This window comes from Lissotriton helveticus, chromosome 1_1 (assembly GCF_964261635.1).
Source record: "Lissotriton helveticus chromosome 1_1, aLisHel1.1, whole genome shotgun sequence".
In the NCBI taxonomy this organism is placed as follows: Eukaryota; Metazoa; Chordata; class Amphibia; order Caudata; family Salamandridae; genus Lissotriton; species Lissotriton helveticus.
In genome coordinates, this window is record NC_136057.1 from 189,121,779 (window position 1) to 189,135,317 (window position 13,539).

At 47.7% G+C, this 13,539-nt stretch overlaps 1 protein-coding gene across 1 annotated transcript in view; it reads left to right on the forward strand.

The window, feature by feature from the left end:
* Window positions 1-13,539, forward strand: part of LOC144783866 (uncharacterized) — a 178,003-nt gene that overhangs the window by 44,827 nt on the left and 119,637 nt on the right. Inside the window, exon 2 of the mRNA XM_078662645.1 lies at window positions 1,010-1,220. The gene's annotated coding sequence lies outside the window, so the exon portion shown is untranslated. The remainder of the gene's footprint in view (window positions 1-1,009; window positions 1,221-13,539) is intronic.

The window sequence follows — 13,539 nt, forward strand, 5'->3', positions numbered from 1 at the left end:
CGTAGTTCTAATAGTCTATTGTGTGGTCGTGGACGACTGCCTCAGGGTCGGAACGTAGTGGGAGTCAAAGAGAGTTGCCGGATAAAGGAGCTTGGGTGCGCGCAACTGTGCTCAGGCTGCGGCGAGAAGCTTTATTTGGGCAGTTTTCATGTAGCGGACGAAGCTACAGGTTAGTTTAACGTTGGCCCCGCTGAAGCACGCCTTCACTGCCTGTCTGCACGTCCGGATATGCATTTCATTTATATGCGGTTTTAGCAGTTCTCTCCTCTCCCGGTCTAGGAACTTACATATGCATAGGAGGTGCAGCATATCTTCTTTAGTTTCGCCGCATATTCTGCATTGTGTAGATATGAATATACGTTTCCAGGGGGGCAAATGTGGTTTGACAGGAAGGATGCCCATCCTCAGGGCCAAGAAGCCTTCTTTTAAAGGCCCTGAGAAGCTGGTACTGAGATACGGTTGTGGTGAGCATTTTGGATAGCTTTGTATCACGAACCAGCTATGGGCCCTCTTATTTAGACATTCTTTATCATTTGCGGTGGAGACGAGCTTTGTTGACTTATTCACCAGGTCTTTTACGTTCTTGAATGGGAGTCCTGACTCCCATATATTCTCCAGGGCTAACAAGCTGATCCCTGATTGGAGGTAGTCTTTGGCTGGTGAGCCATGTTTCCTTGATATTTCCTTCCATAGGAATGAGTTCAGCGAGCCCGCCTCTGCACTCTTTATTTTATACCAGCTCTTTACTTACGCGGCCTTCCTGCTTATTCTCTGGTTTACTATTCCAAATTCAAGGCGTAGTTGGGCTGGGGAGGTGTATTTAGGAAGCTTGAAGATTATTCTTAAAGCTTTAGCGACCGTTTTATTGAGGGTTTCTTCGTCCAACCCTCGCAAGGCCTCACTGCCGTATGTGAGCGTGGGCAGCAGCTTTGCGCGAAGCACTTCAAGCAGCGGGAGCAGGTTTGGTCCTGCTATTTTGCTTTTAAGATTTTTCAGGGTGATTGCTAAGATGGTTCCTCGTCTCTGAATCACCTCTTTTTGTTGGTCATATGTCCCATTCTAGATATTTATAGTCGTGGACTACTTAAAGTTCTCTCTCGCCCAGCTGCCATTTCAGTCGCTTTTTTTGGGTTGCGCTGGTTTAGCACCATTATTTTTGACTTTTCTAAGTTGATTTCTAACCCGTTTTTTGAGGCGTGGTTGTTCGTAGTATGGAGCAGGTGTTGTAAGCCGACTGGGGTTTGGCTGATTAAAATCAGGTCGTCGGCGTACAGTAAATTTGAGAGAGGGAGGCCTCCCAGGTTTGGTGCATGATGGTTACAATTATCTAGGTCAGTTGAGAGGTCAGCCACGAAGAGGTTAAATAAAGTAGGATCCAAAACGCAGCCCTGCTTTAAGCCTCTGGAGTTTGGGATCCGCCTGGATACGATTGTACCACTCCCCAGTTTTATTTGGACCCATGTATCGGAATGTAGTAGGATGAGTTGATTCAGAAGGGCAGGAGGAATTTCCCATCGTACTAGCTTTGACCATAGCTTTCCTCGATCTATGCTGTCAAAGGCAGCTTTGTAATCGATGAAACAGACAAATAATGGTTTTCTTGCTGCTTTTATCGAATCGGCTAAAAGGGAAAAAGCCAGGATGTTTGTGGTGGTTCCCAGGTTTTCCTGGAAGCCTGTTTGGTTAATTGGAATTAAGGCCTTTTCCCTTGCCCATTCCCGGAGGTCGGCTAGAATAAGTCCCGCGTAGTACTTGGCCTCGATGTCGATGAGGGCGATGAGCCTGTAATTTTTTGGATCACTTTTACAGCCTTTTTAGGTCGAGCTAGACGTAAGCAATGCGAAGCATTGCTTAGTCTGCGAAGACATCTATTGTCACCCGTTTCTGGGAATGTGGACACGAGAGGGTGCACGAGCGCAGAGCGCAGATTTCACCTCGTGGGCGCGCACGGCGCCGTGCCCCTCTCGTGCCTCATTCCCATGCGCAAACACACTCCACACTCACGCATGCGCACATACACAGCCACACACAACGCATACACAGGCACACACACACACTGCATACACACACGCAGACCCACGCGCACACACACAGACACACGCACAGACACATTCGAACACACACAGACACACGAGCGTACCCCCCCCCCACACTTACCGGGCTCTTTCGGCGTGCGCTCTGCAGCGCTGGTCGGGCACTCACTGGGCTGTTGCTGGGGATCGGGCTCCTCTCTGCGGCAGTCTCGTCTCGTTGCGGCACCAGGGGGCAGGACTTCACTTCCGGGGCTCCCTCCAGCACCTGGGAGCCCCGGGCTGCGGAGAGGCCATCAGTCGGCCGGCTTCACTTCTTCCTCGGCGGCGGCGGGCGGGACTTCCTGCCGGATTGCAGACCCCGCCCCCGTCTCAGCCAAAAGTGCCTGACTTCCGGTAGGAAGGTGATGTTAACCCTGTGCTGGTGGGTGCTACAGCTTGTCAGCAGGGCATCGACGAGGCTATCTTTTATTGTGGGCATGGCAGCTTACTTCAAGTTCAGTCGGTTATCATTTTCTGGTGCAAGAGGGCATTTTACCGACTATTCCTCAGTCAGACAAATATCTAGGATTCATTTCCTTGTAATATAGCTGAGTCGTTGAGCCTTGCGCCACTTGCACTGAGACCTATATTCTAATTGACGTACATATCCCTGAAAAAAACCAACCTCTTGTTTAGGTCGCCAGCAAGAAGAAATGTTACGGATTCGCCTCTCATGCGAAACAAGAGATGGGCACGCGCGAAGAGACGGACTGTAAATGTGGACGCACGCGTGAGCAAGAGAAGTTCACGTGCGTAGGGCTCGGTCGCTTCCTCTCTCCCCCTCCCTTCCTGTCTACGCGCACGCAGGACAGGGGATATGCACGCGGGCATCAGGCTCTTTTACTCTCTCCCCCCTCACCCCTCCCCGTCGGCTCCATGGAGAAAGTTTGTTATTAAGAGTGGCGTGCTCTCTCTTTGGGAAATACTTGTGACTGTTGATGTAGGAAAATGTTTCTCTGCGTCTGACATCCCTGTCCAGAGCCCTCCCTGGGCACACGTATAGAATAAAACGTTACCTTGTCCGTGCATTTAACAAACAACTGTTCCCCGTAAACACAAGTAGTGTCTTTAACTGTCCGTGGACTTCGCAAAAGCCCCGCCCCCAGGTCACCTATTCTGTAAATGTTATCCATCTAGCGCGCGCCCACCTAGGAGGGCAATAAAACTCCTGCCCTTTTATAAAACGCAGAGAAGAAAAAAATTAGCAGTGGTGGCAGGGAGCCGGGGTCTGGGACGCGGAGCCATAGACACAGTGGGCTGCATGCATAAGAGCGCGAGGCCCTACATACTGAGCTCACGGTACACCCAGCCCTGAACACCGAGCATGTGAGGAGGCAGAACCCCAAATACTGAGCAATGGGGGTGAGAACCCTAGTCCTAGAACATATGGGGCACAGAGCATCTCATACTGGGCGGGGGGTGAGCACTAAACACCGATCAGGACAGGGGGTAACCAGAAAAAACGGAACATTAGAGAGTGGAGCCCCTGCCAGGCTCTGAGCACCAAATAGCGGCCATTGAGCACGGGAACAGTGCATTCGAACAGTGAACATAGAGTGGGTAGGATTGGAAACCACCAGGGACACGGAATCCACCATACCGAGCACCAGACGTGAGCACAGTGGGGCATGTGCACGTTGCAGGCCCCAGAAAATGTTTGTTTAGAAAAAAAGTCCTTCAAGGAATGAAAACAGAGCAGATCTAGCTTCTGCACCATCTAGTAGAATTAATAATGTTAGCTGATTCATAATTATTATAAACGGCGTGTTCGCTTTAGAATATCTAAATAAATGTTGCAGCATGAGCAGCGGGGCCTAACAAATTACCCACTCTTCTGATGGGCGCGCACAGGAGGAGCAGAACCCGAGAGTCCTGGACAGAGACTACAGGGGTTGCAGGTCCTAGTGCGCACACAGAGGGGTCATGTAAAGCGCTCCAATACCTTCTGGTCGAGTTTGTGCTATATAAAACCGCAACAACTAAAACAAGCATTTGCAATGCCATCGGTCTCGCATTTACGCGAGTTTGAGCAATTTTTTTCATTTTCAAAACATAAATAAAAGGCATTGTCATTTTCAATGCCAATAGCTTAAACTCGTGTAAATGCGAGACCTATTGCATTGCAAATGCTTGTTTATAGATAGGCGAGAGGATTGAGCCTTTCCAGGATTCTGGGATTGTTCCTGTTGTACTAATGTTGCCAAAGAGCTTTAGTAATGAGCCAGACCAGTACTTTTGATCTTGTTTGTATAACAATGGAGGCAAGCCGTTTGGCCCGGGGGCACCCTCTTGGTGGCTGTGCTGAATTCTGTCCTCAATCGTTTTTAGGGAGGAACTAGGTGGTAGATTATTCCTATGAAGGGTGGGCCGAGATAGATCAGCATAGAACTCAGCTGGTTTTTGCAAGTTGCTTTGGGGGCCTACATTAAAGTAGTGTTGCAGATAGGTTGTCCAAACGTCCTCTGTTATGTAGGAGTTGATCATGGGTACTGATGGATTTTCGATGCTCTTGACCGTTTGCCAGAATCTGGCACTGTTATTCATTTTGGCATCATGGAGTAGTTTAGCCCAGAGTGATTGTTTGTGTTCCTTTTTTGCACGCTAGATGATTTTCTTTTTCCTTGTTCGAAGTTTTCTTAGTGCATCTATGGTGCCGACAGTTGCGCTGTTTTGGCGAATAGAGCGGATTGCTCTGTTTATGTCGCCCCTTAGGTGTCTTAATTCGGCATGCTCACTTGATGACAAGTGGGTGTACTGGCTTGTTCCTGCCTAGATGCTTTGTTCTGGCTGAGGCACTTTTTGTACTGGTTGGGTGACAGCAGGTGGGGCGGGTTGGCCCATAGCTTTGGTAAAAATTTCGCATGCGTGGACGGTGCTTCCTTCGGTGAGTTTGATTTCTTCCCACGTTATTTTTGCAGCAGCTGCTAGCTTTTCTGGGTCGCGTATTTTACAATGGATTCTCCTATGTTGGTATCTCGTGGTCTGACATGGTTCTGAAGTTGCGTATGTTGTGGCAGTGCCCTGGATACCTAGAGTGAGTTCTTGGGGCTGATGGTCACTGTAATCGGACACCCCAATCCTGAAATCTTTTACTAAGCCCAGAAGTGGGAGGGCGACGAAGGTATAGTCGATTGCGGTGTTGACCACGTTTCTGTGGAAAGTTGGGCCTTGAGGTCTGTCCCCTGGCATGCGGCCGTTTAGTGCTACCATTGAGAGACTTTCCAGTTCTCTGTGCAGATCTTTCGAGATTTTTGTTGGTTTGCCCCACTTGTAGTTGTCCTGGGAGATGATCCCCCATGCTCGATGTTTATCGTTGTCTAGGTTGCATTCTCCTGTTACCTCCCCTAGGAACATGTTGAAGTGTCCTGTTAGGATATAGTTCGAGCTTTTGTCCTCCGTTATTAACCGGGTAAGTTCAAGTATCAACTGCTTTGCACCAGTCCTCTTGCCCTGGGGGTGGATATAAGTGTTTACCAGAGTTATGTGTTGTTGGTTACTTTGGCCCCGCATTTCGAATTGGATTGCCATTATTTCAAGGGATGTAATGTTTTTGGTCGTGTATTCTTTCCCCGCGGTTATGGCTGCAATCGAGGCGTAGACGGTTAGTCCTCCTTTGCGGTGGCCATAGTTCGATTGTCGAGCTGCAGGGAGGTGGTAGGTCTTGTAGCCTTGGAGATGTGAGGGGTCCTCCAGCCAAGTTTCCTGTAGGAGAACTAGATCAAAATTTTGAAAGTATAACAGTAGTGAGGGGTCGTTGATTTTTGTCCCGAGTCCATTGATGTTCAGCCTTGAGTTATTGAAATAAGATTAACAAAATAACCAACAGTAACAAGGTTATCAAAAGTTATAACTCAACTCAGATGTCGTATGTATAATGTAGCAACAATGCGCAGTTATTCTTTTCACACTTTGCCTTGACCGCTAGCTGCTCTGCCATGAGCATAATTGTCTGCTAGTAGTTTTGGAACAGGGGTTAATTGTGCGGACCTTGGTAGATTAAAAGATCTGAACCAGCTGGCGAATCTGTTATTTTATTTGCCCGATACAAATCTTTTCTCGTCTGTTGGTATAGCGCAGTACTACTTAAAGCCTCAACCTATTTTCTTCCAAAGGGATTTTGAATTATCCATGTTTATAAAAAGCACACCAAGTACAAAAGCAAGTAGGAAGAAAACGTTCTTTTACGAGTATTCCAACGCATTGTTGCTCTGTGCACTGTCTTTTCCCAGCGAATAGACGAAAGGTAACAAGAGTGCTAGATGCAGAGGTGCAAAAGGCGAATCGTGAATAACAAAAGGCACAAAGGACCAATTAACATGATACATCAACAGGGCACTGAGTCACTCTGACTTACGAGTTTTATTTTGACAGAATGCGTAGCGTTTTTCAAATGTTTATGAAATGCACCATTATCAAATTATTTTGGCTTTTATTGTACTGTTATCTAGTTAAACCAAAACACTAAGGTGGAGTATTTGCAATGTGTAAACGCTTTCAAAACAAAACACTCGGTGTCTGAATGCCAGTCAGGAGAGAGAGAGAGAGACACACAGACAGACACACACAATATCTGAGAGGGTGAAAGGGGCTGTTATTTCAAAAGTTAGAATCGAAAATTGGTCTTGCCAAGTTAACATCAGTAATCACAAACAAGACAACAACGCCCTTATTTGCCAACTTAATTGTGTGAACCTCCGGATGATGAAAGGCTAAGTCCGCTCAGGTAGTATGCAGAACTGTAACTTGCAGATTCGTACAGATCTCTTCGTGGAGTGTGCGCCCCGCTGAGATTTCTCACTAGTATCCTATTGTTAAACGTATTCTGTGTTGAAGCTTCTCGGTGATAACAAGAAAAGCCTGGGAGTGAACTGAAACCAGTATGAATAGAAAGCGTATTCAATGTAAGCGTCAGCAAAGAGATTTATCTCCATCACAGGACAAAATCGGAAGTGGTTAGAATAGAAACACACGGACTGACACCCGATAATAAGCCACGCTGTGGAGTCGGTTATTCTTTAAAGTCTGTGAGTGCCAAGAGGCAATGCAGTTTTGCAGTTTTGCGCTATATACATGTATCATCCTCATGAATTCAACAAAAGTTAAAGAGATCGGCAGACTTACATTTGGGAGTTAGGAGATGGACTCTCGTCTCTTTCTCTGTAGCGCCTCCTTGTCCAGTCTCTGGGAGGTGGGCGGAGGTCTGTGCAGCCCCAGCCGCTCCATGATGCCTCTCTTCACCGCCTCCAGCTGTATCCGCTTCTCCTGCTCCCCCGCAGCTCCACTGCAGTCAGGAGGACGAGCAGGGCTAGGCAGGCCTTGGAGTAGTGCCTGGTGCCCTGGGGTGAGCGCCGCATGGAGCGCTGCGATACAGGACTCCCAGAGCGCGGGGTACACACAGAACACACTGTAAACAGCCCTGCTATATGAGTTATGGCCCTGAATGTGGGACAGGGGATGTGCACGGCGCCGGGCTGGGCGTGCACGACCACGAGGTAAAATCGCCAAGGGATAGCGCGTGCACATCCCCTGTCCACCTGTAGGAGGGGGTTCAAGAAGACTTGCAGTCGGTCCTGAGGGAGGGACCATTCAACTGATATCCCGCCATTTGGGTACTTCGCTGTGCAGGTCCCGTGCGTGCTCTCCAGGCGCAAACTACAAGCTGGCTGTGATACTGCGCACCTGACTGGGCCCTCGGGCCCAATTTCCGATGACTTTGGAGGTGTTTGGCTGCCCCCCTGCGGGGCATCGGATCTAGTGGACAGCGGTGAGATGACCAGAACCGGTAGGAGAACGCTCAGGCCTACGAGGCTGGAGCCACCATTTTAGCGCCTGCAGCTGCAGGAGCCCATGACTGAGTGAGCATCACGGTCAAGCCTACACTCTCCACCTGGGAATCAGCAGCGAGTCGCAGTGGGAGCTGTGAGGGAAGTGTGGGGGCTGAGAGGCCTTGCGGTCGGACCCTGGGGAGGGAACTCTCTACTGACATCCCATTTGGCCACCATTTTGGAACTCAAAAGAGCCGGTTCCGGCCGGGGCCCCAGCCAGCGGGAACGGAGACCTGGCGGGGACATCCACAGCTGACTGGGCCCCCGGACCTTGTTGCTGATGGTCCCAGAGGTGCTGGGCTGTCCTTTGGGGGGCCCCGGACCTAGGGGGCAGCAGCGGGAGCAGCACTGGCAGGAGAGCGCGACGACACACATACACACAGCCGCCATTTTGGGGTCTCCAGCTTCCGGCACCCCGGAGCGAACAGACACTGCAAAAAGCTAGGATCCTCTTCCCGGGACACGACGGCAGCACCCAGCAAGACCTGCGGTGGAGGTACGGGGGCTGAGAGACTCTGCGGCAGCCTCCGGAGGGTCTCCTCGCACCTTGCCGCCATATTTAGACTCCCCTGTGCCTACCATGCGCTGGGTCCGGCCGGAGATATCCTCAGACCAGCGAGGATGTCCGGCGCCTCACCGGGCCTTTCAGACCACACTGCTGACGTATCCTAAGGTGTTGGAATGGCCCCTAAGAAGTCCCCGCTCAAGGAGCCCCATTCAGCCTGCTGACCGTCTTTGATCCCTGCTGCCCTGCACCTCGGCCACCCGGCGAAGTCCTGATCTTCCTAGTTACTACTGATTGGGCCTAAGTTGTGGGCCGGAAGTTCGGGTGCGTTAAGACAGTCGGCCCAGAGAAGCAGTACTGATGCGGGGCAGAAGTGGCGGAGCCCCCCGATGTGGTGAGTGGGGGGGCGTTCCCTGCGGCTCGCACGTGAGTGGGGGGGCGTTCCCTGCGGCTCGCGCGTTCACAGACCTGAGTCGGATCGTGCCCAGGTCTGGATCGGCTCGTGCCCAGCTCTGTCTCCCTTGGGAGGGAGCAAGGCAACTATAAGTCTCGTTGGCGGCAGCGCTTTGCGCTGCAACGCCAGCGAGACCTAAAAAGAGAGAGCAATTCCCACAGGAGAGATTCCCTGTTATTTCGTCAAGATGTAAGGCCTGCCTGTTACCTGCTTGTGACCGCCATGGAGCTCCGTGGTGGACCTGGGGGGCTGCTTAAGTATGCAGCTGGTTTCCTCAGCGTTCACAGGATTGCTGATTGGGAACCGGCTGGGTACGTGTTCATTGAAGGCGCATGTCAATTTACACGTGTTCCTTCGCTGTCTTCTGTAAATGAAAAAACAAACAAAAGAAAAGAAAGACGCGCCCTTGCAGGAAAGTCTGGCGCTCGTGTTTAAAAACTAAAAACAGTGAAGAGGATTGAGCCTAAGGCACTGTTAGTGTCTGAAATGCAGGCCCATACATAGGCGTGTTTGTACCTGGTATGTTGAAAAAAGGAAAAAGGAAAGAAGAAGACATGACATTCGAGAAGTGACTGGGATCATTACTTCCGAGCGACTCACTGGTGTTAAAGACAGTGCATAGACTCAATGTGGTCAATGATGTCGTAGCATGATTTTGTAAAGGTGGACATGAATATGAGCCAGTGTGATGTGGTCAACTGGGTCCTGATAGCAAAACATAGCGGTAAAGTGCAAAGTGCCAGCGGGGCATTGTCAGCTGGGCTTAGACTAGACTGTAGAATGGATTTATATGTCTCTCTTGTAGGCAGACACTATGGTGGTTCAATGCCCATTATTATCTGGTGGTGTATTTAGGTTGCGTTCAGAGTTCTTTGAAATTGCCGAAGGATGGCAGATTTCATGGCATCCAGGGATAATCAATACCACCAAAAAATTAGCACAAAACCAATAAAGGGAATTGCTCCTGGAAGAGAACACCAGGGACAACAAAATGACTCCCATGACCTGCGTCACTACCTACAATGTGGCCTCAAACCAACACTATGAAAGATGTTTACAGAAAAGGTAATCTGTGCACGGTGCACTGCTTTTTACTCACTTTCTACTTGTAGCTTGCAAATGTGGAAGTATGTGCTGTAGGGTAGTCCAAATTGGCCTTAGAACCAACGTGTCATTAGGTGCTTTTGTAACTCTAGCTTGGGCTGGCTTCAGCTGCTGCTGGGGAGCGACCCTGCTAGGTAGGTCGCCTCCCCTCCACACAGCACCGCCTGTGTGTCCCTGCCCCAGCTGCTGCTGCTGAGTAAGTTCGAGGCAGTCCTCCACCCGCCGGCTACCACCTGCGCCTCATCCCTGGTGGCCAGTGGTAGGCCGTAGATTTGTATCACCATCTGTATCTTATTGTATTGCCTTTATTGTTATTTGGTGTCTGTGACTGCTGTTGTCTGTTTTTCCCCGGTGCCTATATTTGGTCTGTGCCCTCTTTTCCTTCTTTTCCCCTCTCTGTTCCCGTGTTTTCTCTGCCCATTTTTGCCTTCCGTCCCCTTCGTTGCCCCGTAATTTTGTGCCCGCTTTTGCCTTCTGTTCCCTTGTTGCCCCATAATTCTGTGGCCGCTTTTGCCTTCTGTTCCCTTGTTGCCTCCGTAATTCTGTGCCCGCTTTTGCCTTCTGTTCCCTTGTTGCCCCCGTAATTTGGTGCCTGAAGTATTTCCAACAATAAATCCAGGATTCAGTAGGTGAATTTGATGAAGTTTAATCCAGGAATAAAGATCTCATCCACCAACAAGCCCAGCATACATCAACTGACTGTCCTAGAACATTCCTATGTACATGAAGTCACATTACTAATGACATACTAAGATTCTATTAAAGCTGCAGTGTTAAATAAGCTGCAGAGCTAATTATCACACATCTCCTTCCCTCCGAAAAACCAAAATTATAAATAGAAAAATATGTATGAAAACAACATTATACAGAAATTAACAAAGTAAGAAGGATAAGAAGGCTTCTTAAACAAAGTCAGAAAGGTAAGAAGGCTTCTTAGATACACGTCCGGAAGATCTAATATTTCCAAAACTCGTTGCTTTGCTTTTGGTCAAAAAATTTTCTTTGGAATCCAAGCTTTCACCATCTTGTAATTTCCTTCGGATAACAACAATTCGATTTAGATTCCATATGCGATGATCTTGAGTTTGTACAGCATTGTTCAAAATTTTGATCACTTTAATAGGTTTCATAAACTTTGTTTCTGAGCTACTCACTATGCCAGGACGTTTGACCATGACTATATCACCAATATGGACAACAGTTTTTTTAACACTATTTTTAACATCAAAATAAGTCTTTCTACGTTCAGCTTTATTCAACTCGTTTTTAACAATGTCATCTTTGTTGCACACACATTCTTTACCCTTCAACATTTCATACTCATTAACCCAAAAAGGTTCCACCTGTGTGTTGGGAATTCTCCCACGAAACAACAAAAATTGAGTCTTTCCAGTTGTGGCATGAGGAGTATATCGGTATTCTTCAATCTTTCCCATAACACATTTTTTCCAATCAGATGACAAATTCTTTGCTAAACTAATAGTATCTTTGATCACTTTGTTGAATCTCTCAACCATACCATTGGCCTCAGGGTGGTAAAGAGAACACGTTTTATGTTTAATGCCTTTAGAAGACAAATACTGTTCCATTTCTTTGGAGACAAATTGTACTCCATTATCTGATAAAATGGTTGCAGGAAAACCTTCTTTATAAAATAATTCATTCAAGCATTGAATAATCTTACCAGAATCAGTTCCTGACAAAAAGAAAATTTCTGGTCATCTTGAATACATATCAATGACCACCAGTATAAAAACTTGAGAATCTTTATGTTGAATAGGACCCACCAAATCTAGAGCTATATCCTGCCAAGGACCATTGGGTCTTTTTCTTAAAAACATAGGTTGCGTGTGTGTATTATAAGACTTGTCACTAACATTGCAGTGTATGCATTCTCTAATTACTCTTTCAATCATTTTGTCCATACCTGGCCACCAATAAGACAAACGAAGCCTCTCTTTGCTCTTAGATAATCCTGAGTGAGCAACATGAACTAAATCTATTAAATCTTTCCTGAGACTAGTTGGAGGAATCAACCTTGTCCCTCGAAATAGCAAATTCTTATCAACAGATAATTCACTGCGTACCGTCCAAAAAGGCTTAGTTAAAGAAGAACCATCCTTGCTGGAAGCCCAACCATTTTTTATCAGAGCCATAACCTCACATAATGTATTATCCTTTCCTAATTCTTCAGACCATTTTTTTTCAGATAGAAATTCGTAATCGATAGAACAAACCATTTCATCATCTAACTCCAATTTATCATCCTCATCATCCAAACCACTTTTAGAAACAAGGCGTGAAAGAACATCTGCAATTCCATTATCAACACCTGGAATATAATGAACATCAAAGCTATATTTTTGTAAGCCAATAACCCACTTTGATATTCTCCCAGACACTAGATCCAAGCCTTTCTTATTAAAGATTTCCACTAAGGGTTTATGATCAGTGTGGACATCAAAGCCTAGACCCCACAGAAATTTCTTGAGTTTTCTCACCGCCCAAAACACGGCCAAAGCCTCCCTCTCTACAACAGAATAACGGGTTTCAGCGTCTCTCAAACTCCTAGATAAAAACATTATGGTTTGAATGCCATCAGGACCATGTTGCTTCAATACAGCACCTAAACCTTTTTCACTTGCATCAGTAACTAAAATGGACTTGATCTTAGGGTTGAAGCTTTTTAATGCAGGAGCCCTGTTTAGCTTTTGCTTAATTTTTATGAACTCATTCTCACATTGATCAGACCAATGAAACTCCACCCCTTTCCTCAACAAACATCTCATGTTTACTGTTAATTCAGCAACATTTTTTATAAATTTTGTATAATATTCAATCATGCCCAAAAGCTTCATGAGTTCAGTTTTATTCTCTGGTGCCACCATTTTGTTTATAGTGTCAACTAATTCAGGTTTAGGCTTCACACCTTCACCAGAAATATTATGTCCTAAGTAGTTTATAGAGTCAGATCTAAATCTACATTTGCTTGCTTTTATTGTGAGATTGTGTTTGCTGAATCTCTCTAAAACCATATTCACCCGGATCAGGTGGGTTTTATACGGGACCGTCAGGGGGCCGACAATGTTCGCAGGTTGGCACATTTGGTGGGGAAGGTGCAGCATTGGGATATCCCGGCTTGCCTCCTTTCACTAGACGCGGAAAAGGCCTTCGACCGGGTGGATTGGTCCTTCCTGCGGGCGGTCCTCCGGAAACTAGGCCTAGGCCCTACCATGATTTCTAGGTGCATGGCCCCGTACCTCGGGCCGCAGGCCAGAATTAGGGTCAACGGCCAACTGACATCGCCACTCTCGATCCACAGGGGCACGAGGCAAGGATGCCCGCTTTCCCCGCTCCTGTTCGCCCTAGCGGTGGAACCCCTGGCGGAGCTGATTAGGCGCACTCCTGACATTCACGGGATCCCCCACGGGGGGCGCTCCAACAAGGTAGCACTGTTCGCGGACGATCTGATCCTTACTCTTACGCACCCTCGGGACTCTCTCCCAGCGGTGCATAACGCCCTCACACTGTTTGAACAAGCGTCCGGCCTTAAGATTAACCACACCAAATCTTGGGCTC